Source organism: Artibeus jamaicensis, unplaced genomic scaffold (assembly GCF_021234435.1).
Source record: "Artibeus jamaicensis isolate MK-2021 breed Jamaican fruit bat unplaced genomic scaffold, CSHL_Jam_final scaffold_474, whole genome shotgun sequence".
NCBI lineage: Eukaryota > Metazoa > Chordata > Mammalia > Chiroptera > Phyllostomidae > Artibeus > Artibeus jamaicensis.
In genome coordinates this window covers 10,468,421-10,495,739 of record NW_026522046.1, presented here as the reverse complement: position 1 = coordinate 10,495,739, position 27,319 = coordinate 10,468,421, and the positions used below count along the sequence as shown (strand labels likewise).

The 27,319-nt window shown below is 38.9% G+C and overlaps 2 protein-coding genes and 1 non-coding gene across 4 annotated transcripts in view; 2 read left to right on the top strand and 1 right to left on the bottom strand.

The window, feature by feature from the left end:
• Positions 1-14,535, bottom strand: part of ZMAT3 (zinc finger matrin-type 3) — a 56,596-nt gene extending 42,061 nt beyond the window's left edge. Inside the window, exon 1 of the mRNA XM_037136878.2 lies at positions 14,447-14,535. The gene's annotated coding sequence lies outside the window, so the exon portion shown is untranslated. The remainder of the gene's footprint in view (positions 1-14,446) is intronic.
• On the top strand, positions 8,205-8,310 carry LOC119043045 (U6 spliceosomal RNA). The gene has a single exon (XR_005081341.1). It is a non-coding gene; the product is annotated as a U6 spliceosomal RNA (small nuclear RNA).
• A 222-nt stretch (positions 14,536-14,757) lies between the features above and the next one.
• Positions 14,758-27,319, top strand: part of PIK3CA (phosphatidylinositol-4,5-bisphosphate 3-kinase catalytic subunit alpha) — an 87,565-nt gene continuing 75,003 nt past the window's right edge. For both annotated transcript variants that reach the window (XM_037136911.2, XM_037136912.2), the window contains exon 1: positions 14,758-15,198. The gene's annotated coding sequence lies outside the window, so the exon portion shown is untranslated. The remainder of the gene's footprint in view (positions 15,199-27,319) is intronic.

The following is a 27,319-nucleotide window of genomic DNA, read 5'->3' as shown; positions in this document are numbered from 1 at the left end:
AGAAGACAGACAGCAAGGGATTGAGAACATATTTGAAGAAAAAAATGACTGAAAACCTCTCTAACCTGGTGAAGAAAAAATACATACAAGCCCAGGAAGTACAGAGAATCCCGAACAAGATGGACCCAAAGAGGCCCACACCAAGACGCATAATAACTAAAATGGTAAAGCTTAAAGACAAAGATAGAATCTTAAGAGCTGCAAGAAAAAAGCAGTTAGTTACCTACAAGGCAGCTCCCATAAAACTGTCACCTGATTTCTCAACAAAAATATTTCAGGCCAGAAGGGATTGCCATGAAATTATTCAAGGTGATGGAAAAAAAGCAAGGACCTATAACCAAGGCTATTTTACCGAAAGTCTATCACTTAAAATTGAAAGAGAAACAGTTTACCAGACAAGGAAAAGCTAAAGCACTTCTTACCACCAAACCAGTATTCCAACAAATGTTAAAGGGCTTGCTTGGAGGAGGAGGAAGAGGAGGAGGGTAAGAAAAAAAAAAAGGCAAAACAGAAGAAGGTTAAGGGGGGGGGAGGAGGAGAAGAAGAAGAAGGGAGCAGAGGGACATAGTTAAGAAATAAAATGGCAATAAAAAATATATATGTGTGTGTGTAGTTTATATATACATACATACACAGAGAGACATACATATACATATCAACAAGCACTTTAAATGTGAATGGCTTAAATGCTCCAATCAAAAGCTTGAATGGATAAGAAAACGAGACCCATATATATGCTGTCTTCAAGAGACTTACCTCAGGACAAAAGATAAACACTGACTAAGAGTAAATGGGTGAAAAAAAGATACTTCATGCAAATGAAAAGGGGGGAAAAGCTGAGGTAGCAATACTTAATCTGACAAAATAGACTTGAAAAGGTTACAGTAAAAGACAAAGAAGGACACTACATAATGATAAACAGAACAATCTAACAAGAGAATATAACCCTAGTAAACCTTCACGTACTCAACATAGGAGCACCTAAACATGTAAAGCAAATCTTTTTTAAAATATATTTTGTTGATTATGCTATTACAGTTGTCCCATTGCCTCCCTTTTATTTCCCTCCACCCTGCACATGCCCTCCCACCCACATTCCCCAACCTTAGTTCATGTCCATGGATCATATATGCAAGTTCTTTAGCTTCTACATTCCCCATACTATTCTTGCCCTTCCCCTATTTTATACTTACTATATGCTACTTACTCTCTGTACCTTTTCCCCCCCCTCTCCTCTTCCCACTCCCCTGTTGACACCTGTCCATGTGATCTCCATTTCTGTGGTTCTGTTCCTGTTATAGTTGTTTGCTTAGTTTTATTTGTTTGTTTTAGGTGTGGTTGTTAATAATAGTGAGTTTGCTGTCATTTTACTGTACGTTTTTTTTTTAATCTTCTTTTTCTTAGATAAGTCCCTTTAACATCTCATATAATAAGGGCTTGTTGATGATGAACTCCTTTAACTTGACCTTATCTGAGAAGCACTTTATCTGCCCTTCCATTCTAAATGAAAATTTTGCTGGATAGAGCAATCTTGGATGTAGGTCCTTGCCTTTCATGACTTGGAATACTTCTTTCCAGCCCCTTCTTGCCTTCAAGGTCTCTTTTGAGAAATCGGCCAACAGTCTTATGGGCATTCCTTTGCAGGTAACTGCCCCCTTTTCTCTTGCTGTTTCTAGGATTCTCTCCTTCATTTTAATCTTGGCTAATGTAATTATGATGTGCCTTGGTGTGTTCCTCCTTGGGTCCAACTTCTTTGGAACTCTCTGAGCTTCCTGGACTTCCTGGAAGTCTATTTCCTTTGCCAAATTAGGGAAGTTGTCCTTTATTATTTGTTCAAATAAGTTTTCCATTTGTTGCTGTTCCTCTTTCCCTTCTGGTACCCCTATAATTTGGATGTTGGAATGTTTAAAGTTGTCCTGGAGGTTCCTAAGCCTCTCCTCATACTTTTGAATACTTGTTTCTTCATTCTTTTCTGGTTGTATGTTTTTTTCTTCCTTCTGGTCCACACCATTGATTTGAGTCCCAGTTTCCTTCCCATCAATACTGGTTCCCTATACATTTTTCTTTATTTCCCTTAGCATACCTTTCATTTTTTTCATCTAATTTGCGACCAAATTCAATAAATTCTGTGAGCATCCTGATTAGCAGTGTTTTGAACTGTGCATCTGATAGGTTGGCTCTCCATCACTTAGTTGTATTTTTTTCTGGAGCTTTGATCTGTTCTTTTGTTTGGGCCATTTTTTTTTTTGTCTTGACATACCTGTTATGTAGAGAGGGGCAGAACCTTAGGTGTTCACCAGGGCGGGGCAATGCATGTCGATGGGTTGTGATGCTATATGTGGGGAAGGAGTCCAAGAGGGAATAATGGTGCTTGCTCCACTCTCTGCCAGATTTCAGTCACTTCCCCCACTTCCCACAATCAAATTGGGCCCTTCTGGTGCTGATTCCCAGGTTGGTGAGTTTGTGTACATTCTAGGACCCCGTGGGTCTTTCCAACAAACTCTCCTGTGAGGCTGGGAGTTTATCCCAGCACCTCAACTTTCACAGGTGTTTTCAATTGATGTTTTGAGGCTTTATTTCCCCAAGCTGGGACCCTGGGTTGCACTGTCTGTCTCAATCCCCAGTTTTGCCTGGTTTATCTCCTTGTGAATGTGGGACCACCCAGTCCACCAGCCGCTGCCTTGCCGGCCAGTTGCGGCCTCAAGTGTCATGCCCCTCCACAATCTGCCACCCCACAGGGTCCACCAGCTGCTGCCTCGCATGCACTAGTCCACCAGCCACCTCTCTGCCCTGAGCTGCCTAACTTCACCCCCTTACCAATCTAGAAAAATGTCCTCTTTAACTCCTTGGTTGTCGGACTTCCATACAGTTCAATTTTCTGTCAGTAGTTTTTTTGTTTTTACATTGTTGTTGTCCTTGTTTTGGTTGTGCGAGGAGGCACAGTATGTCTACCTATGCCTCCATCTTGGCAGAAAGTCTGATGTAAAGCAAATCTTGATGGATATAAAAGGAGAGATTAACAGAAATACAGTCATAGTTGGGGATTTTAACACCCTATTGACTTAAATAGATACATCTTCCAGATAGAAAATGAACAAGGAGACAGTGGCCTTAAAAGATACACTGGATCAAATGGATTTAATTGATATCTTCAAGCATTTCATCCCATAGCAGCAGAATATACATACTTTTCAAGTGCACAGGGAACATTTTCTAGACTAGACCACATGGTAGAACGCAAAAAAAGTCTCAGTAAATTTAAGAAGACTGAGATCATATCAAGGATCTTTTCTGAACATAATGCTATGAACCCAGAAATCAACATGAGAAAAAAACTGAAAAATACACAAAGACATGAAGCTAAATAACGTTACTATACAATGAATGGGTTAACAATGAGTTCAAAAAAAATCAAAAGATACCTCAAAACATAGGACAATGAGAACACAGCAACTCAAAATCTGTGAGACATGGGAAAGCAGTCTTATGAAGAAAATTCATAGCATTCCAAGCCTACTTCAAGAAACAAGAAAAGCTCAAGTAAACAACCCAACTTTACACTTAAAGGAACTTGAAAAAGAACAACAAAGTCCAAAATTTATAGAAGGAAGGAAATAATAAAGATAAGAGCAGAAATAAACAAAATAGAGTCTAAAAAAATAACACAAAAGATCAATGAATCCAAGAGCTGGTACTTTAAAAGATAAACAAGACAAACCTTTAACCAGTTTCATCAAGAAAAAAAGAGAGTAACCAAATAAAATAAAAAATAAAAGAGAGGAAGTAACAACCGACACCAAAAAATACAAAGGATTATGTGAAAATATGAACAACTATATGCCAACGAATTGGACAATCTGGACAAATTGGATAAAATCCTAGAAACATACAATCTTCCAAAACTAAATCAGGAAGAATCAGAGAATCTGAGATCTTTAAAGAGAGATTAAAGACAGATTACAACTAGTGAAATTGAAGCAGCAATCAAAAAGCTCCCAACAAACAAAAGCCCTGGACTAGATGGCTTCACAGGTGAATTTTACCAAATATTCCAACAGAATGAACACCTTTCCTTCTCAAACTATTCCAAAAAATTCAAGAGGAAGAAAGATTCCCAGGCTCATTTTAAGAGGTCAGCATTATCTTAATTCCAAAACCAGATAAAGTCACTACAAAGAAAGAAAATAATGGGCCAATATCACTGATGAACATAGATGCCAAAATCTTCAACAAACTATAACAAACCAAATATAGAAATATATCAAGAAGAGCATACACCATGAGCAAGTGGGATTTATTTCAGGGATGCAAGTTGGTGCAACATTTGCAAATCAATAAGCATGATATACCACATTAACACAATGAAGGATAAAAACCACATGATCATATGAATAGTTTCAGAAAAAGCATCTGATAGAATCCAGCACCCATTTATGATAAAAACTATCAGGAAAGTGAGAGTAGACAGAATATGCCTCAACATAACTATATGACAACCCACTGCCAGCATATACTCAACGGGAAAAAGTACAAGCATTCCCCTTAAGTTTGGGAACAAGAGAGGTTTGCCCACTTATACCTCTCTTATTCAATGTAGTACAGGATGTCCTCGCCACAGCAATCAGAAAGGAAGAAGGAATAAAAGGCATCCAAGTTGGAAAGAAAGAAGTAAAACTCCCTTTATTTGCAGGTGACATGATACTATTTTTAAAGAACCCTGAAGATTCCTCCAAGAAACTACTAGAACTAATAAATAAATTTAGTAAAGTAGCAGAATACAAAATTAAAATCCAGAAAACAGTTGCATTTTTATATGCCAATAATGAACTGTCAGAAATGGAAGTTAAGAAAATAATCCTACTCACAGTTGTTTCGAAATGAATAAAATACTTAGGAATAAATTTAACCAAGAATGTAAAGATCTATACTTGGAAAATTATAAAATATTGACCAAAGAAAGTGAAAAAGATACAAATAAGTGGAAGCATATACTGTGTTTGTGGATAGAAAGAATTAATATCATTAAAATGTTCATACTACCCAAAGCAATCTATAGATTCCATTCAATTCCTACCAAGATACCAATGTCATATTTCACAGAACTAAAACAAATATTTCAAAAATCTATATGGAACCACCAAAGGCCCCTCATAGCAACAGCAATCTTGAGAAAGAAGAACAAAGTTGGAGGAATTACACTACCTAACATCAAACTACACTACAAGGCCATAGTAATCAAAACAGCAATGGTACTGGCATAAAAATGGACACTAAATCAATGGAACAGAATAGATAGTCCAGAAATAAACCCAAGTCTTTATAGTCAATTCATATTTGACAGAGGAAGCAAGCATACACAATGGGCTAAGGATAGTTTGTTCAGTAAATGGTGTTAGGAAAACTGGACAGATATGTGCAGAAAAATGAAACGACAACCTCCTTACACCACATACAAGAATAAATTCAAAATGGATTAAAGAGTTAAATATTAGACCCCAAATCATAAAAATCTAAAAAGAAATACAGGCAGTATAATCTCAGACATTGCTCATGCAATATTTTATCTATTTCCTTAGGCAACAAATACAAAAGAAACAAACAAATGGGACTACATAAAAGTTTTTGCCCAGCAAAAGAAACTATCAATGAAATACAAATAGAACCCATGGAATAGGAGAATATATTCACCAATACATCTGATAAGGGGTCAGTAACCAAAATTTATAAGTAACTTATAAAACTTAACATCAAAACAGCAAACAATCCAATTTTTAAAATGGGCAAAGAACCTCAACAGACACATCTCCAAAGAAGACATACAGAAGGCCAATAGATACATGAAAAGATGCTGAATGTCACTAATCATCAGAGAAATGCATATTACAACTACAATGAGATATCATTTTACACCTGTCATAATGGCTATTATCAATAAATCAACAAACAACAAATGCTGGAGAGGATGTGGAGAGAGGGAAACACTTTGCTCTGTTAGTGGGAATGCAGTTTGCTGCAGTCACTATGGAAAGCAGTGTTGAGATACCTCAAAAAATTAAAAAAGCAACTGCCTTATGACCCAGCAATTCCAATTCTGGGAATTTACCTGAAGAAACCCAAAACATTAATTTGAAAGAATATAAGCACCCCTATGTTCATTGCAGTGTTATTTATAATTGCCAAGATATGGAAGCAGCCCAAGTGTCCATCAATAGATGAGTACATAAAACAACTATGGTACATTTACACAATGGAATACTTGGGCCATTAAAATAAAACTTTACCCTTTGCAACAGCATGGACGGACCTGGAGAACATTTTGCTAAGTGAAATAAGCCACACAGAGAAGACAAGTACCATATGTATTGCCACATATATAGCACCACATATTTCACTCGTATGTGGAATCTAACGAACAAACCGAACTAACGAGCAAAAACAGTGACAGACTCATAGAGAGCAGGCTGACATCTCTGCAGGAAGAGATTTGGGTGGGGGGGAGTGATTGAGGGGAAAAAGAACTCATGGACATAGACAACAGTGTGGTGATTGTGGGGGGACAGGGTGAGTGGAGGTAGAAAGAGGATATGGGGGAAATAAATAGTAACAGATAAAAATGCAGTAAAAATGAAATATTAAAAAATAAAGTAAAATCCATAGGGAAAATGATTTAACTCCGCTCCCCAGAATTCTAGGCAGTTTTCTATTGCTGCACAGCAAATACCATAATCTCAGTTACCCACTTATAATCTCAGTTTACCTGGGTTAGAAGCCTGGGCACAGAGCTGGGTGTTTTGCTTGTGTTCTTACCAGGCTGCAATCAAGGTATCAGCTAAATCTGCACTCAGTACTCTTTCAAACTCACTCGAGCTGTTGGCAGAAGTCAGTTCCTTGAGGTTTTATGACAGGAGACCTTGTTTTCTTGCTACCTATCAGCCTAGGACTGCTCTGCTTTCCTAATGGCTTTCCCTCAGGCCCTTGCCATTTGGCCCCTCCTCTAGCAACACAGCAGTTTGCTTCACCTTCAGGGCCAGCAGGGGAACATCTCTCAGATGCTTTACCTACCCTTGAAGGACTCACCTACACTCAACCCGGATACTCTAACTCAAAGCCAAGTGATTAGTAACTTATTCCTGGGAATAATATTTCCTGGTATGTACTAGTACCACCCACACTCAATAGAAGAGGATTATGCAAGTTGTGTACATCATGGAGAGGAAATCTTTAGGGCCATCTTAGAATTTGGCCTAATCTTCATTTCAAGTTTGCAGCAATCTGATTCTCAACTTTACGTTAGAATCTCCTGATGAACTTAAACCCTCCCAGAATTCTCTTTGAGTGGGTCTGAGACAGAGCCTCCAAAGGTTCTTTGATTTTTTTTCTGCTTTTAAGGCTCTCCCATATAATTCTAATATGCAGCCAGTGTTGAAAACCACTGAAATGGAACACATTTTTCATATATTTAAAATCTCAGATAATCTATTTCCCCCTCACCCTTTTTCAGGAAGCTACTGGAGAAGTACTCCTCTGAAATGAGGAAGTAATCAAGAAAGGGGAAAGCACAGGATCTAGGAAACAAGGACACTAGAATAGAAAATGGCAAAGGGCAGTCTCAAATGCTAGGCAGCAGGAGCCTGAAAAGTAACCAGTCCAGACTGGAGCAGGAGGATGAAGGGCTCTAAGATAGGGTTTCAGAGAGAAAACAATAAGTAGAATTAAAGGGTTATTTGATATATCTGATCGGATATAGTGGGGTAAGACAAGTATTACACATTAGACAAATTGATATGGAATTGGAAAAAAGAATAGGTACATACAAAAATTATACATGTGATAAATGATGCAACTATTTTCTTTAAGAACAAGTCAAGCTTTTCAGGACAGAAAAGCACACACTATTTGGCTATGCAGTTAATAATATTAACACAGTCATAATGTAAATATTGATCCTTAACTCAAAATTATAATTATACTGAGGGTATAGGGTGAGGGAAAGCAAGGCTATATATGTGTCTACATAAGAGTTAAATAAAAATGGTAAAATAGTGTTATAATACTAATTCCTGAAATAACAAGAGAATTTAATGTGTTTGGCTCCAAAAATAAGATGCAAGAAATGAGAAAGTACTGTTTTTTTTAATATAATCTTTTTAGTATTAGATTCCAGCTATGTGCATGTGTCACTGTGTTAAAAGTTTAAAAAGAGAGTGCTAAGTTCAGCAGCATATATACTGAAACTGGAACATACAGACAAGATTTGCTTGGCCTCTGTGCAAGGATGACATGCAGATTCATGAAGGGTTCCATGTCTTTCTAAGTTAAGAAAAAGATCAAAAAGAATCTTGCACTTCTTTGATACAGAACAACAGATTTCATTCAAGCATAACAGACTCATATATAATATGGGGGAGAACTGGAGATTCTGTTCCCTGGCATTTATTGTCAGTTTGACTCATATAAACACATAAAAATTCCTCACAGGTTTGGACATTTCTTCTATTGACATTTACTCAGTATAGTCAGCACAATTCCAAAGAAGTCCACCCAAAATCACCCTGTGAACCCGCACCCAGTGCTACGTAAAAGCAAGGGCGCACTGTGCCCGACCAGCTCACTACTTCATATCAGGTGAACTGGGATGAGGGTTTTTTTTTGTATTTGGGATCTCCTTGCTTTAAGTACTCATACATGACTTTACTTGAGCTGTTCTTAGAAAGTCCTTGGGGTGGATAAGTGTTGGGATCACCCAGGGAAAGGAAAAAGAAGAAAAAAAATGGGTTGCATTTAATTTTGGCTTTTTAATGGGATTACTTACTAAGAGTCCAAACAATACTTTTTTTAACTCTGAAAGAGAAAGGACACTTACTTCCCCAACCCAAACAGCCAATGGGGTGATTTTGGGGATTTGCTCAAATCCCCAAATCCAGAGTGTTAGAGATAGATGCCGTCAGGAGTCATCCTGTAGGCAGCACAGCTGATACAGGAGAAGCCAGTGGTAGGAAACCCAAAGAGAAGGGCAGAGCATCCTAGAACAGGTTCACCTTCAGAGAGGGGCCTGAGAGAGGAGGGTTCTGGGTTTTGGAAATTATCCGAGTTCAGGAAGAGTCCAGTATACTCTCCTTGGCCCCTGCTCAAGTATTCTTAGGTGACTAAAAATGTTGTGGCATTACCTGAAAAAAATTTCCTCTGGGGTATGAAGCAGTTCTATAAGGATATTCACCACACTGGGTCACCTAGAAACATGGACATAAGGGCTGGTTTTCCCTAGAAGTTTGCTCTGTCGCTACAGATCTCATAAATAACATGAGAAACTCTGAGGCCAATAAGCCGCATGAGAGTCGGTCTTCCATTAGTGTTAATACTAAGATGACCAAGATGAGGATCCACTGATACTTCTAAATTAATCTTTTACATGCACATAGAAAAAGCCATCTATAAAATTAGGCAGGAAGAATGGAAAGCATATTTCATTGGTCTCACAAAGCTTCAAAAAAAAAGATTTAGATAAATGGGTCAACCTATGGTGTCCTTTAGGTGTCAACCCAATTCTTTGGGATATTAAAAATGGCTGTCCTTATTTCAACTTGACTTGTCCAGGATATATATAAATTGCAAATGCCTCCGAAACAAAATTTGGATCCCACTATTCTGTTTGTGTCTGTGTTGTCTATGTGTGTATGTTGTAAATGTTAGAAAATTTTCTACCTCCAGATGGTACTGTTAAAATCAATTTAAAGGCAAGTTCTTCTTAAGGACTGAATATTCTAAAGTTGTTAGAAAAAGAAAAATTAAATCATGCTTTTCAAGTTTACATGATCTAAAATTAATCCTTAGTAAATAAAACCTAGCTTAAGTTTGCTAGTTTAAGTAAAACAAACATGCATTTTTTATACTGGGTTTAATAAAAATAAGTCCATGTTAATAATTGGCTTTTCTGTCTATGAAATGTTTCTACAAGTCATAAAATGTCTTCATAAAATTGCTAAATTAAAGAATGCTAATTGCTTCTCAGTTTTCATTAGAAATTGAGGTTTTAAGGATAAAGAATCTCAATATATGCAGGAATAACTTTGCAGTGTTTCGAAAGGGCCCATGAAACACATCAGAAGACTTTCAATTGCATACAAAGCATTGTAAAATAAATGATAAAAATAGTCTAGGGTATATTGTGTAGGTAAACAATGGTTGTAAATTAAACAAGTAAGTCAGGGCTATAGAAAACTCAAGGTGGCCACTTGATTCTTCCTGGCTCTCTGGTACCATCGTAACACATTTAAGCTGGCCTTATTTGAAGGAACTGATGAGCTGCCATTATTGAAAAGAAACATCTTACACTACTGCCAAGGTTCGACAGTCACTTTGTGAAAATGCCAAGGTGGTAACCACTTGCTTTCACAGAGAGCTCCCAGGAGACAAAGATTTTAAACATCACTTATGCTGTCCTCAAAGGGGACAGTGACACCAACACATCCCTGCCCACCTCTGCAAGGCTGTCTCAAGCAATCAATCAGTATGGAGGGCTCAAACCTTATACCTCCAGCACAACACACACATAAAGATTATTTAACTGCCACTTGGAGATTTTGTTTATTGGAAAGGATATCAAATAAAAGACACTCTCCAACCTCATTGGAAGGAAACTTATCAAGCTCCTAACCTCAAATGGACATCTAGCATTGTCTACGAACATCCAAGACTCCTTGAGGACAAGAACCTGCTGCTACCAGAGGTAAACAGCTATCCTAAGACATCCACAAGACCTGGATACTGATAGATTGATATTGAACTCAAAATCCATTTATTTTATTTTCTTTAGTGATATTAGTCATAATAATATGACTTGTTCTTTGGGTTTTTCTATACTGTCCAACAGTCTATGATTACTGGACATGTATAACTTTTAATACTCTTTTCATGGCTTATGTAAATGTTATACTAGAAGCCAAACACAGAAAAATGAGACAGAAGGCAAAATTCAGATCATGATAGTTCCTAGAAATGATTCAATGTTTTCTTGTAATGAAGGGCAAAAGACCCAACTGCCTTTTATTTACATGGTCTTCCCTTTTGGAAAAAAATCAGCCTCAACTCAGATGCCATGGTTATAATATTGCCCCATCCTCAATAGTCAACAACACAAGGTCAATAATGCCATATCCTAGGAATGAGCCTTCCTAGCTCTGTGAGAACTTGCTATTGGACCAAAAGATTGCTTACCAATGCATCCTTCACACCAATGTATGATCAAAGCAGGTAAGTGTGGATGAAAAAAAATGGGTTCTATGGAAGGCAACCTCAAAAGGTGATCTGGTCATAAATTCCTCATCAGGCAGGTCATGGTGGAGAGTCACAACCTAGGCCTACAACTTCTTCAGTGAAAGGTTGTAAGCCAGCACTGTCCATTGTTCTTGTGCATCTAAGTTAACATGCCTTTGAAATGCCTTAAGTAATATCCTTCAGTATTATCCTTCAGTAATATCCTTAAGTATAACCCTCAAGAGAGTATGTAATCTTGTTAACGATCCTGTAATCCAATCCCACCTTGCTTTCTCCCACATCCATGTACATTCCCTCATTATTTTCAAAAGCATAAAAGAAGTTACAAAACTGCTGGTCTCTGGAGCATTTGAGATTAGTTGAGATCTTGCTCCCTGGCACATGTGATCAGTTTGGCTTAAATAAACTTACAAAAGTTTTAAAAATAATAAATATAATATTATACCAACTAGGTCATAAAGGTCGGTGGTAGAGCAGGGACAGAGCATATGGCAGTAAGGTATCTACATTTTACTTGAAACGATGTAATATTACCACTCGTTACACTGTGAAAGTTTAGATATGTATATTGTAAGCCACAGAGCAACTACAAAATAGAGCTGTATCCAAATATATATACATTGAAATGTAATATTAAGAAATATTCAAGCAATTCAAAAGAAGACAGGAAAGAATAGAAAAAAGAAAAATCGAAAAGCAAATAATAATAGGTTTAAATACAACCATATCAATAATCACACTAAATGTAAATCATCTAAACACAGCAATTAAAAAAAGAGATTATCAAATTGGAATTTTTTAAAAAAGACTTATATGTTGTCTACAAATAAACCACTTTAAATATAACAATATAGAAAGATGAATAAAAAGGTGGGAAAAGACATATCACAGAAAACTAATCAAAAGAAAGCTGGAGTGTGTATATTAATGTGAGACAAAATAGATTTCAGAATAAAGATAATACAAGAGACAAGGAGAAACAGTACATAATGATAAAAAAAAAAAAAGTCATCAAAAACGTATCATTCTAGCCTTGGCTGGTGTAGCTCAGTGGATTGAGCACCGGCCTGCGAACCAAAAGATCGAGGTTTGATTCCCAGTCCAGGCCACATGCCTGGGTTGCAGACAGTTCCTAGCAGGGGCCAGTTCCCAGCAAGGGATGCATGAGAAGCAACCATACAATGATATTTCTCTCCCTGTTTCCTTCCCTTCCTTTCTAAAGATAAGTACATAAAATTATTTTTTAAAAAACCATATCATTCTACTCCTGGCCAGTGTGGCTTGGTTGGTTGGAGCATCATCCTGCACACAAAAGGTGGAGGGTTTGATTCCTGGTCAGGGCACATACCTAGGTTGCAGGTTCCATCCTGGTCAGGCACAAGTAGCAGGCAACCAATTGATGCCTCTCTTTCTCTCTCTCACTCACTCTCTTTCTTTCTCCCTCCCTCCCTCCCACCCTCCTTCCCTCCCACAAATCAATGAAAAAACTGTTCTCAGGTGAGAATTAAAAAAAAACCAAACATATCATTCTAAAGGCATGATGTGTTCCAACCTAACATGAGAGCTTCAAAACTTATAAAGTTAGGAAATATAGACAAATCCACAATTATAGTTGGAGACATCAAAACTGATCTCCCAGAAATTGTAGATATAGAGAAAACCAGTAAAAATATATGACTTAAACATTACCAATCAACTTAATAAAATTGACATTTTTAGAACATTTCACCCAACAATGCACATTAATTTTTTAAAATAAGTGCACATAGGACATTCTGGGGCAAAACAAACCTTACCATAACTGATTAAAAAATATTCTATAAAGTAGCTCACTCTGTTAACCCTCAGAGTATTTTCAGTGTCATGTTGCAATTTTATTCATCCACAGTACATTGCTACATAAACCAAGTTGATCTGTTTTCAAATTACTTCATTGATTAGTAGTGACTTAAGTGCTATTAGAGAATACTTTTGGTGCACAATGCACATTTGAATCATGTTATCTATACTTTCTATGGAAATAAATCCAAAAGGCAAAAGAACCATTATATTTGTGATGTGTTAGAATGAAACAATAGTTTCATCTTGGACATTTTAAAGACTTAGGCTGCAATTCTTTAATTCTGAAGTATACCTTTCTTTTTGTTTCATGTACAATATGAGAATTGCTATTTCAACTGTTCTTGTAAAACATTCTTCTTATAGTCATAGGACCTTGAGTAAAATATACCTAGCAGAGTTTTTCCCCACCAAGTAATCTCTCATGAAATTATGCCTGGAAACAGAATTTGGGAACTGCTGCCTTAAGGTTTACTTTGACTAGTAATTCATTTCTTAAAAAAAAAAAAATTGCTTGCTCTAGAGTAATAGTATTGTGAAACTGCTAAAAACAATAAATAAAACCACTGGTTCGAGAAAAATATTCAGAGACAGACTCCTGGAATGTTAAATGAAAACCAGAGTTTAAGAAAACACAGTATAGAAATACAATCAAATGAAACTATGACCACATAGAGATATGTATCTCATTTATGACTGGGTATGAACAAGTAGTGCCAGGTTTTAGCTCTGCTTGACAAGCAGGACTGTAACACTCCCAAGTCCTCTACTTCAAAATTCAAGGGAGAGCCAACGTTTGAGGACTTGTAGCGCTGGTCCTATACCTTTTCAGTACAATGAAAGACCACTAGGGGGAGAAACAGGGAGTAAACTGGGCCCTAATTTACTGTGATCTCAGAGGGCAACAGATCCCATTACAGGGTTCTCAAGCAAAAACAGGTTTCTGTAGTATGCAGTACCAAAGCACCACCTTGAATCTGACCTATAGCCAAGATGGCTTTTCTGAAGTCTTCGCGGGAACGACACAAAAACAGCACGCCTTCTGAAATGTCAGAATTGAATCCTACAAGCTGATTCAAATCTGAAAAAAACAGAGGAGGTGGAGGGGGCATTGCAAAAGGTCTCCCCTGAGTCAAAGAATTGCAGAGCGCTAAAACAGTGCATTGCGTTTTTAGAATGCGCTACAACTTTACGTTAGCAGAAGAACGCTTTGTAAAAGGCCTTCTTTCTAGTATCTATAACCACTTGTGGTTAGCCACCGCGCCCCCTTCTCTCGCCTCCAGAGAAAAGGATATCTCATTTCCTCTACGGGCATTAAAGTGGGTGAACTCACTTGCTCCAGGTATCCCCCTTTCTTTATCTCTACCCCAGGCCGCCTGATGCTGGTAGAAACTGATACACGACACATATGCCGCCCTAGGATGACACACAACCTCACCACTACGAAAGACGGAGTATTTCATATACGCACGCCATAAAAACAACCCCCCCCACCACCCGAACTCCGGGCGGAAAAGCAAGGCGCAGCCGCAACAGCACTCTGTTACCCTGTTTGCCCACTTCCCCTCCCGATCTCTGCAATTTTGCTTCCCCTTTTGCACATCTGCTTCCGGGGCATCATAAGCCCTGCCCCTCTTCAACTCTTACCCTCCTCTGCCAGAGGAGGGGGGAGTCAAGGGGGTGGGGATGAGTTCGTTGTTTGTTTACACGATGTGAGCGGAAAAGGAGACCAATAAAGTTTATTCTGGAAACAAAAGGGAAAAAAAAAACAGGGGTGACAGAGAAAGGAGACGGGGGTGGGGGCGTGTGACGGGGGCTAGCTAGAAGAGGGAACGAGGAGAAAGCGGCAGTTCCGGTGCCGCCGCTGCAGCCGCTGAGGTCTCGAGCTGCTGCCGCCGCAGACGCTGGGGCTGGGGCCACCGGCGAGGCAGGGCTCGGCCCGGCTGGGCAGCTCCGGAGCGGCGGGGGAGAGGGGCCAGGAGGCGGGGGCCGTGCTGCCCGCTCTCCTCTCCCTCCGCTCCACCGCCGCCTGGAAGGCTGGGACCCGATGCGGCTAGATCCGCGGAGCCTGGAGGAGCTCCGAGCGTGAGTAGAGCGCGAACTGGCCGGGAGCGGGCGCGGTGGGGATGGAGACTGGTGGGTGCCGGGGACTCTCGGGCTCGCCCGCCGTATTGGGCGGGGGCTAATCGCGGGGTTGTCTCTCCCAGCGTCGGGCTGCAGTGGAGTTCGCCTGGGAGCGCCGCTTCGTCTCCCCGGCCTGCCACTGGCCTCACCCAAATGCAGAGACCAGGGCTCCCTCTTTTCTCCCTGTGGCCACTGCCTCGCTCCTTGTTTCCTTCCTCTCCCATTTTTGGTGATGGGCGGCTGGGAACTGAGGAAGTGCGCCCAGGGCCGCCGCCCCAGCCACAGTAGCTCAGTCCCCAGCGCCCTTGCACGCCCACCCAGCCCGCGGGTGGCCGGGTTGCCCCGAGCACCGCGGCAAGAGGGATTCGGCACAGAGCCCTGAGCTGATCATGACAGGCTGTCATGCCCAAGGGAGAACCCCGGCCCCGGCCCCGCCAGCCTGGCGACCCTGCGTTTGCCACATACTGGGTTTAAATCGCCCGGCTGGAGCTGAAGGAAAACTGCTCCCCCACCCCACAGTTCCCCTCCCACCCTTCCTCTCGAGGTTGTTTTTTCCCCTTTGACTGTGACAATCAAACGTATTAGATCTTTCATTCATAGACCCGAGGTATTGTCTCGTGATTTGTGTCTCTACAAAGTATTCTGCGATGCCGATTTTATAGCTGAGAGTTTCGCCCGTGACCTCGGCTTGAGTGGTTTATTTTAGGATGCTAAAGGAATAGGGGTGATGGTGGCTAGTTACCAGACTTGAGAATCGAAAGCTACTTTCTTAAATGTCTATAACTGGAGAGCTGTTTACATAGCTACGTGAAAGGTAAGGGGAGCGCAAGAGGAAGCTTTTAGAAAACAGCCTGCGTATTCTTTAATGAATTGGAGCTGTGATTTCGTTTTTTGGTGAAGCTTCCTCATTTTAGCGCTACGCCTTTATGCACATGCAGGACATGGGTTGGCGTGATGATGTTTTAAATCGTAGTTTGTGAAGCCTGGGAGAGCCCCTAGATAACTCGGGTTGGTAAACTGGTAACTCAAGTTGGGTCTAAGGCTACTTTTGAACCACCGCGGGCAATATTGGTTGCATATTTCCCTGCTTAGAAAGTAGATTCTCTGGTTATTTGTTTATCTTGCACGATGCAAAATTTATGTGCTGAATTGCCGGGTAAGAAAAGATCTCGAAATACTTAAGATACCATGTTGCCAACTTAATTTGGATAAATTAAAACACTTATGACTTTATTAATGGACTTGAATTAACTGCATCGTAAGAATTTGATAATATGTCTGCGTGTTCAAGTTTTAAGGTTTTTGAATTCTGATTGATAGCATAGATATCTATACATCACGTTTGGAAAATTTTAAATATCAGAATAACTGTTCTGCAATGTCATCAGCCAAAATTATCTGATCATGGCCCAGCTGTGTGTGCGCGCATTTGTTTTTTTTTAAGATTTCTTATTTTGTTTTTAAAGTTAAATAAAATTTTATCATTAACTTTTTTCAAAAGTTTCTTGTGGCTTTTTCATCATCATAAATTAAATAGTTTAAATAAATGATAGTACATTGCAATAGTAATAGCATCATAGTGAAAATAGCAAGAAAATAAATGAATATTAACTTAAGATTTTATCATTGACTATGAGTATAAAGTTTGAAAGCCATTGCTATCAGTTTTAGTTGAAGAATTAGAAAAGTAGAAGTGTTTTTATATATCTAACTTTTACAGTACAAGTGTTTTTATATATCTAACTTTTAAGTTATAAAAGATATATAAAAAGTTAGATATATAGTAAATTGGATATAGCATTAAAGAGATGTTGCTAAGTACAAATACTGTACTTAAACTGAAAAATTACAAGAAAGTGTATATTCTCACAGGGCTAGACACGTACAGAAGGCAGACTGTAGAAGAGCAGTGGCTTTGCCTGGCTCTGTGCGTGGAACAGCCCTTCTGGAGACAGAGCTTCCTTCCCGTCAGGATGAGATCCTTTCTATCCCAAATAAGTGTTCCCTGAAAAAAAATAAATTTATAAATAAAATACTTATATAATAATGGAGATAATAACATTTTTTCAAAAACAGTTTACTATGTATGTAACTTTCCTTATTAGTACCCTTTATTGAGTAAAGATTTTTAAGTATTTGCTGTTACCATTTTTAAAAAGGCACATACTCTGTTGATTTGTTTATTTGAGCAGAGCTATCTTAACCCATTTGATCTCTTTAGCAACTAGAGTAGCATTAAAGGATCGGTTATTTTATTATTTTAATATCTTGAATGCCAAGGTAGGGGTGCTTCTTTAAACAGAGCATCATAAAAGATTTCATCTCTGGTGAAAATATTTATGATCTTAAAAACTGCAACCTTAGTAGCCTAAATCTTGGTACATATTTTATTAGCACAACTTCAAGCTGTTTTCTTAGGTATTATTTATCCTGAGGTACACAACAACCCCTTAACGAGGCAGGATTATTATCTCTGAGAAATGATATTTTAACCTAAGGTTAGACAGGTGTCAGATGACAGACTCTTTGACAGACTCAACCAATGTTTTCTGACTCCTTTCACTAATATCATGCCACTTCTAATCTTCTCCACCCTGTTTTTTAATAGATAAGAAAGTAGGGCCCACAGAAGTTTAGTTAAGATAACCTTTTATTTGCAATGTGTTTTTAATTTACTATATAGCTTAAACAGTGGTTTTCAATCCAGGCTACATATTAGAATCATCTAATTAGCTTTTTAAAAATACTAGTGCCAGAGTTTTATTCCCAGAAATTCTGATTTAATTGGTTTAAGATGGAATCCAGACATCTGTGTTTTGTTTGTTTGTTTTAAAGTTCCCCAGGTAATTCTAGACAAGATATTAAACCCCTTGCTTTCAGGGACCTGTATGATTTAGTCCTCCTCTGTCTAGACACATTTCCCCTCCCTCCTCCAGCTCCTCTTGAAATATATGTATACTCCATACTCCATCCTTAACTAGCTGACTCCTTTTACTCATCTTTCCTATCACCTCCTTTGAAAAGTCGAGTCTGGGTTAGGTGTTCCTGCTTTCTGTTCCCACAGCTTCTTGTACTCCCACCATCACAGCACTGACTCACTGCATTGTAATTGCCTACTTATTTGTCTTTACCCTCCACCGGGATGTAAATAGGGACTCCTTTTTTCTTAAATATAGTTGTATTCTTATTGCCAAGCACAGTAGCTAGTATATAATAAACACTTTATTAACTGAATAAACAAGCATATTGGCAACAAGCTTCTTTACACTATGTAATAATTTATAAATGGCAATTCAGATTTTATTCTTGCCAAATACATTTAATAATTTTGGTCATTAAAAACGTACATCCCTGAACTTGCCACACGTATGAATTTCATTTGGAGACAGTTATGATGTTATAAATTATGTGAGTGACACGCTCAGTGTCAAACACACACACGTGCTCATGTGCACTGGATATCAGGGCACTTGAATTCAAATCCCAGTTTCACCATGAGTGTGGTGTAATTGGGCAAGTCTCACTCTCTTTGGATCTCAGTTTTCTCATCTGTAACACAAAGGAATTGGACTGGTGCTTTAGGTGGTACTAGTGTTCTAGCCTTAAATTCCCGAGTCCTGCCCTGGCTGGGTAGCTCACCTGGGTCCTGATCCGCCAAGGTTTCAGGTTCCATCCCACATCAGGGCACATACAAGATTCAAGCAATGAGTGCATAAAGAAGCGCAGCGAGAAATCTCTGTGGGGGTATGTCTGTCTGTCTGTCTGTCTGTCTCTTTCCCTCTCTCTCTGCCTCTCCCCTACCCCCCTTCCCATTTCTCTCTAACATCAATAAATATAAATTAAAATAAATCCTATGAGTACTAAAAATATTGGTTTGGGAATTTGAAGTTCCTTAATTGAAACCTTGTCTCTTACATACTTACTGGCAGAATTACTTTGGACAGTTGTCCTATATGTGTAATGGGAGTAATTGCTACTCAATAGAGTTGTTGTTGCATTAAATGAGATATATAGATAAGGGAGTTTTGTCCTGGAACTTAATAAATGTTCATTTCCTTTCCACTTCAGAGTGTTAGAACTCATGATTCAACTTAGCTGAATAACAAACACAGTTTGTGTAATCAATCCTATTTTCTACTTTTCTGACTACTAGCATTACAGGTATTAGTAGTGACTAGAAACCTCTGTGGCTTTTAGTTCTTTTTATCAGAATTGCATTCCATTGTCAAACACCAATGTGTTAGTCAACCCGCTTGGGAAGTAATTATGCCTAGAAGTTTGAACCATAGCAGCATATCAAGTTTCAAGCTATTAGTACATCTATAATACATAATGGGGGAGAGGAGAGTCTAAGTTGATGACCTTACACCATCTCCAAAAATAACTAAAATCAGACTTGACGTTCAAAAGTAGGAATCAGACTTGAAAAGACCCAGAAATTTTGGTCTCTGTCCATCAAAGCTTAAAATTCAGGAACCATTATTTAATAATTTCCAAGAGATATACGAAATAAACCTCGGGTTAGAACCAGTTCCAGAAGATGAGATTGTTTTTTATGTCAGATTAGCAGTTTCAGATAACAATGAACAGATTGAAGTTGTTAATATTTTTCTCTATTTGGGAGCCATGTTTCTTAATTTTATATAATTGTCTTACCTTTTACTTACTAGATAATAGAAAATAACCTTACACACAATGTAATAATATCTCTGCTGAAGTTTCTGGATATCAGTCTAATTTTTGTATAAATCAAATTGGCTTGCATGAATTCTTCCTTAAGTATATGTTTAAAGGGAATCTTATTAGCAACCTTTTTGGGAGAAAATAATAAAAATTTAAAACTTTGAATAGGAGAAGCTGAAGTATTAGAGTATAAAAAGGAACTATGAGGCAAACAGTAACAGTAGATCATGATAAAGGAATTTTTAGGTGTTCTTTTTTTCTTTTCCCCAACTATTCGGTTTGGGAGCTTTAAAGTTAAAATGCTCCACGAGAATGTTTGTAAGTAATAGAAGTGGTAGCTCAGAGCTTTTTCTTCAAGTTTAACATTTTTTAAATGAAGCTGTTTTTAATATGGATTATAGAGCTCTATTCTGGATAGTTGAGAGATTAAATTTCAGTCTCAAACTGCTACTTTGTATTTATGTATGATGGAGAGGAGGAAGACTGTGTCACATCTTTGCCTCTTTTCTGCATGGATACAATAGGAATTGTATTATATTGCTTGTTAAGTAACTCCTAAAATTAATGCAATAATTTAAATAATCCAAAATTGTATAAAATTATTTAAGAAATAGTGTAGATACAGTCATTATTATTTTAACTTTTTATGTAATACAAGAATAACATGGTTTGTATTTGGCCTGACAATTAAATATTAATTTCTTCTGTATCATTTTAGTAGTCATCTTGATAACTTATCTAAATCACACTCATTCATAAAAGATGAAGTTTTAGTAACTTTTAGCACATAATTGCAATTGTTAACAAAGGAATCTTTGTATCACAGCCAGCGTTTTCATTTGAAATAAACATGGTATTACAAAGAAATAGAATTCTTACAGACCATATTTACCTGGTACACTTATGAGTTTAAATGTTTGTGAGGTGGAAACCAAAGAAGTCAGTGTTGTGATGTGGGAAAAAGTCTGTATCAGGACAGAATCATTCTGCTCTGATCACAACTCCTTTGCCTAACTCACCAAGAGTTAATGAGACTCAGTGGAAAGGTACATCTTATAAAGTCTGTATTCATTCTTATATCCTCAGCACCTAGTATGGTGCCCAAATGTAGATGACCAGAAAGCATTGATATTTTTGACATACAATCATAATTGGGAATCAAAATACTTTTCTGTCATTTACTAGCTTTATTCTGTATCTAAAAAGTAAGTAAATTTCTATGTGCCAGTCTTAGTTGATCATTTATTAAGTATAGATTTGAAGTACATAAGAAATACGTTTCTACTTCTGGCCAGGATGGAGGCGTAGGTAAGATACACTGTGCCTCCTCACAACCAAAACAAGGACAACAACAAATTTAAAAACAAAAAACAACCAGAACTGACAGAAAAGCAAACTGTATGGAAGACCGACAACCAAGAAGTAAAGAAGACACACTCACCCAGACCCGTAAGAGAGGCAAAGACAGCCAGCCAAGGGGAGAGGTCTTTCAGCAAGGTGGTGTCTGGAGGACCGGTGGCTCCACATTCACATGCAGATAACTGGGAGGAACAACTGGGGAGCAAGAAATACCCACAACCCAGGGCTCCAGCACGGGGAAATAAAGCCTCAGACTTCTGACTGAAAACACCTGTGGGGGTTGAGGCAGCAGTGGGAGAAACTCCCAAATTCAGGGGAGTCCAATGGAGAGACCCACAGGGTCCTAGAATGTACACAAGCCCACCCACCTGGGAACCAGCACCAGAAAAGTCCAATTTGCTTGTGGGAAGCGGCAGAGAGGACCAAAATCCATGAGAGAGCAGAGCAAGCGCCATTGTTCCCTCTCTGACCTCGCCCCCACATGCAGCGTCACAACCCAGCGACAGGGGTTGCCCCGCCCTGATGAACACCTAAGGCTCCACCCCTCACTATGTAACAAGCGCGCCACGACAAAAAAAAAAAAAAAAAAGACCCAAATGAAAGAACAGATCAAAGCTCCAGAAAAAATACAACTAAGCAATGAAGAGACAGCCGACCTAGCAGATGCACAGTTCAAAATACTGGTAATCAGGATGCTCCAGGAACTCACTATGTACTTAAACAGAATAGAAAAGACCCAGGCAGCAATGAGGTCACGTTATGTGAAATAAAGAAAAATATACAGGTAACCAACAGTGGTGGGAAGGAAACCAGGACTCAAATCAAGGGTTTGGAGCAGAAGGAAAAAAGAAAAATTCAACCAGAACACAGTGAAGAAACAAGAATTCGAAAAAATGAGAGGCTTAGGAACCTCCAGGACAACTGTAAGTCTTTCAACATCTGAATCATAGGGGTGCCAGAAAGAGAAGAGGAAGACCAAGAAATTGAAATTTGAACCAATAATGAAGGAGAACTTCCCCGATCTGGCTAAGGAAATAGACTTTCAGGAAGTCCAGGAAGCTTAGAGAGTCCCAAAGAAGTTGGACCGAGGAGGAACACACCAAGGCACATCATAATTCCATTACCCAAGATGAAAGGTAAGGAGAGAATCTTAAAAGCAGCAAGAGAAAAGGAGAGGAGTTCCCAGTAGACTATCAGTTGATGTCTCAAAAGAGACCTTACAGGCAAGAAGGGACCGGAAAAAAGTATTCCAAGTCATGAAAGGCAAGGACCTACATTCAAGGTCACTCTATGCAGCAAAGCTTTCATTTAGAATGGAAAGGCAGAAAAAGTGCTTCCCAGAGAAGTCAAGTTAAAGTTCATCATCACCCAGCCCTTATTATATGAAATGTTAAAAGGACTTTACTAAGGAAAAGAAGAAAAATAAACAGTAAAATGACAACAAACTGACAGCTATTTACAACTGAACCTAAAAAAAAACAAATAAGAAAAAACCTAAACAAACAACTAGAACAGGAACAGAACCACAGAAATGCAGATCACATGAAAGGTTAGCAACGGGAATGGGAGAGGGAGAGAGGGAGAAAAGGTACAGAAAATAAGCATAAATGGTAGGTAGAAAATAGACAAGGGGAAATTAAGAATAGTATAGGAAATGTAGAAACCAAAGAACTTAACATGTATGACCCATGGACATGAACTAAAGGGGGGAATGTAGGTGGGAAGGGGTGTGCAGGGTAGAGGGGAATAAAGGGGAAATGGGACAAGTGTAATAGCATAATCAACAAAATACATTAAATAATACTTTTCTATGAGCTGTTAACTAGTTATGTATTTTTATTGATATTTGGAGACATTTTTTTACAAAGATCAATAGGTTAAGGAGAGGATGTATGCTACGGTGAAGAGTACTGGATCGGGAATCTGAAAACATGGGTTCTGTTTTGAGTAATTAACTAGATGTTTAGCCTTAGATGTTAACCTTTCAGCACTTGCTTCTTCACCTGCAAAATTTCTAAGCATCTTTACAGCTCCAAAATTCTCTGAGATTACTGGTATTGTAAAGTCTATCTCTGATTTCAGGGAAGATGAAAATAAGCCACTCCTTAGAGAAAGGACAGTTTATCTGTTTGTGGTATTTTCAAGAGCTAAAACAGTTTTGCCTGCCTGTTTATAAATGTGTGCATATTTTAAAGCCCTTGTGTGAAGTTCGGTGGTCAAGACAAGCTGCCACCCAAAATGAATGGACTGGATTTTTTTTTTTTTGTCCTAAAACCATTATGGCTTTAGAGATTCAGAGTTCTTGCAGAAATGGCCATTTTGCTTAGTAGCACTGAGAGCAATGTAATGACTGATAGGCATTGAGAGTAGATAATCCATTGCACACCGGTTGCCAGGGTTAGGAAGGCCAGCAGATCTCTCACAGCAGATCTTAATAGCCACTGGCAACCATCCTTGTTAAAGACTTCTAGGAAATTATGTTCTGTAATTTCCCTAGGTAACCCATCCCACTAAATGATTATCAGAAAATGTGTTGTAATGTTAGAAACATAACTCCAGAGGTATAGTAAGCCTCTTTCCCCCCTATATTTGTCCTCTGTTGTTCAGACAAATATATGATTGACAAAAATCATTGTCCTTGATTGGAAAATAATGGTGTTTGCTTTGTTGTTTTGTTGATTTGTTGTTTCTATAAATGTTTCTCTGAATGTTCAGATTACCTTCAACTTTTGAATATTTTTTAACCAGCAAACTGTTAGGGTAATGAGATAATATTTAAAGTATTTTGAGCATGTACTCATTTTCAACAAGCTAAGCATATTTCTGTGGCTTAGTTTTTTTGAGAAATTGTTGTTTTCCAAGCACTTCCCTGACAGACTTAGTGCAGGTCTAGACTGAAAGTACTATTGCATTTTGAAACAATTTACTGCCTTTAGCCTAAGAGCAAGTGAATTGTGCTAGTTTTTCCTTAGGAAGTTAATGTTTTTGCAAGTGCAGAAACCCTTGGAGTTTTTTTATTTGTTTGGTTTTTGGTGGGGTTTTTTTTGCTAAATAAGTTACTCTTCTGTAAATGTAGATTTATGGAGCATGTCACCAAATGTAAAACAGCAATGGGAAACAGTGTAAGGAAAAAAATTGGAATTAGGCACTACTATGAAGCCCAATCTGAAATCAAACCATACATGCCAGCAGAAGAAGGAAAAGTTACATTTTCAAACTGTCATTTTTACAGTAATGATAAATATTAGTAAAGATATTTTATTTATTTTACTTTTTATTTAAGTAATTTTAAATTATAGTTCACAAGTAGTATTATATTAGTTTCAGGTATACACCCTAGTGATTAGACACTAATGCCTTGCTGGGTGATCATCCAAATAAATCTAGTACCTATTTGACCCCATAGGTAGTTATTACAATGTTATTGACCAAATTTCCTATGCCATACTTTATATCCCCATAACTATTCTGTAACAACCAATTTGTACTTCTTAATCCCTTCACCTTTTTTCACCTATTCTCCCAACTACCCTCCCATCGGGCCACCATTAAAATGTTCTCTGTATCTGTGAATCTGTTTCTGTTCTGCTTGTTCACTTATTTTGTTTTGTAGATTCAGTAGTTAATAGAGTTGTATTTATTTTATTGTTCACATTTTTTATCTTCTTAAAGAAGACCATTTTAATATTTCATGTAGTACTAGTTTGGTGATGATGAATTCCTTTAGGTTTCTCTTGTCAGGGAGGCTCTTTATATGTCCTTTGATTCTAAATGGCAGCTTTACCAGATAGAGTCATCTAGGTTGTAGGTCCCTGCTTTTAATCACTTTGAATATTTCTTGCCACTCCCTTCTGTCCTGCAAAGTTTGTTTTGAGAAATCAGCTGACAGCCTTATGGGAGCTCCCTTACAGGTAACCGTTTTTCTTTCAGCATTTAAGATACTCTTCTTGTGTTTAACCTTTTGCGTTTTAATAATAGTGTGTTTTGGTGTAGGCTTTTTGGGGTTCATCCTGTTTGGGACTCTGTGCTTCTTAGACTTATATGTTTATTTCCTTCACCATGTTAGGGAGTCTTTCTATTTCTTCTTTGTAATTATTTCTTCAAATATGTTTTCAATTTCTTGCTTTCTCTCCTCCTCGAGGCATCCTCTGACGTAAATGTTAGTACATTTGAAGTTGTCCCAGAGGCTTCGTATACTGTCCTAATTTTTTGGATTCTTTTTGCTTTTTGCTGTTCCGATGGGGCGTGTTTTGCTTCCTTGCATTCCGAATAGTTGATATGATTTTCAGCTTCATTCATTCTACTGTTTACTTCCTATAAATTATTTTCCATTTTAATTAGTATATCCTTTATTTCTGACTGGTTCTTTCTTATGGTTTCCATGACCTTTTTTACACTGTTGACGTTATCACTGAGTTCCTTGATCATCCTTATAACCATTAGTTTTTTAAAGATTTAATTAATTAATTTATTTTTAGAGAGAGGGGAAGGGAGGGGAAAAGGGAGAGAAACATCAATGTGAGAGAAATACATCAGTTGGTTGCAATTCACATGACACAACAGGAAACCTGGCCTGCAACCCAGGCAAGTGCCCTGACTGCTCTGACTGGGAATCAAACTGCTGACCTTTCAGTTCATAAGCCAGAACTCAGTCCACTAAGCCACACTAGCCAGAGTTTATAACCATTATTTTAAACTCTGAATCTAGCATATTGCTTATCTCCACTTTATTTCATTTTTTTCCTGGAGTTTTATTCTGTTCTTTTCTTTGGGCCATCTTTCCTTGTCTCTGCATTTTGGCTGCTTCCCTGTTTTTGTTTCTATGTATTAGGTAGAGCTGCTGTGTCTCCTAGGCTTAGTAGAGTGATCTTGTGTAGTAGGTAGTTTATAGGTTCTGGTGGCACTGCCTCCCCAGTCACCCTAGCTGGGCACTCCAGGTTCACCGTCTTGTGTGGGCAGTGTACACCCTTCTGTTGTAGGTGAGCCTTGATTGCTGTTGGCATGTCAGTGGGAGGGGTTTACCTCCAGGCCAATCAGCTGCAAGGACTGGCTGTGACCACTGACCACCGTGGAAGATCAGTTGTGCAGGGGTCCACCCACAGAGCAGGACTTAGTTCAGCTGGTCTGTGGTGCCTGCTGAGTCTGCCCTTTGAGTGTGTCACTTGTGGAGGTGGTTGGGTGGTGCTCCAACATAGTCTGAAGTTGTCCAGTGGGTGCACTGGCTCTGGGGCCTCCCAGGAGGTGCAGGCCAACATCAGTCACTGCTTATGTTCTGCTCAGGGCCACCTGGCACAAGCTACAAAATGATCTACAGGTGGCTGCTTTTCATGCTGGGCTTGGAGGTGCCCCAGTGAGGCCAAGGTGGGAATCAAGGCTGGTTGCTGCTAGTGCCAGGCCTGGGGCCACTTAGTGAGAAGTACAGGGCACACTGAGGTTGGATGCTGCTTATTTAAGAGATTGTAGGAAAGTCTAAAACATAAGCTGAACAGGAAAGGCCACTGGAACCTCCTTTGGGTCAACCAGAAAATTGGGTGGCACGGAGTCTCACAGAATCACCAGGATAGGGCAAACAGAGTCAACCAGGTTATGGCCTGCCTGCTGCCTCTGGTGGGGGGGGTCAGGAAAGAAACAATGGCTTCTGCCAGCACTTTTGTCTGGCAGAAAGCTGCCCACATCCCCATTTTTCCCCTGATACCAGACAGTTCATTTCTTCTTTTATGTCCCTGGTGCCTTTTGAGTTGCTGCCCCCATACTGGAGCTCAGAGGGAGTGAGTTCAAGTATGTGTTCAGATCCTTTAAGAGGAACTGCCTGGGACTGCAGGAGTCCTTCGTCTCCCTCAGCTTTAATTCCCACTGATTTTTACACCTGGAAGTTCCGGGGGCTTGTCTTCCTGGCGCTGGGCCCCTTGGCTGGTGACCAGGTGTGCTACTTGGACCCCTCACTCTCTGTGGAGGGGCCTCTGCAGACAACATACCCCTCCTGATTTTTAACCACTGGCGGGTGTGGGACCAGCCCATTCCATGTGTCTGCCCCTCCTAC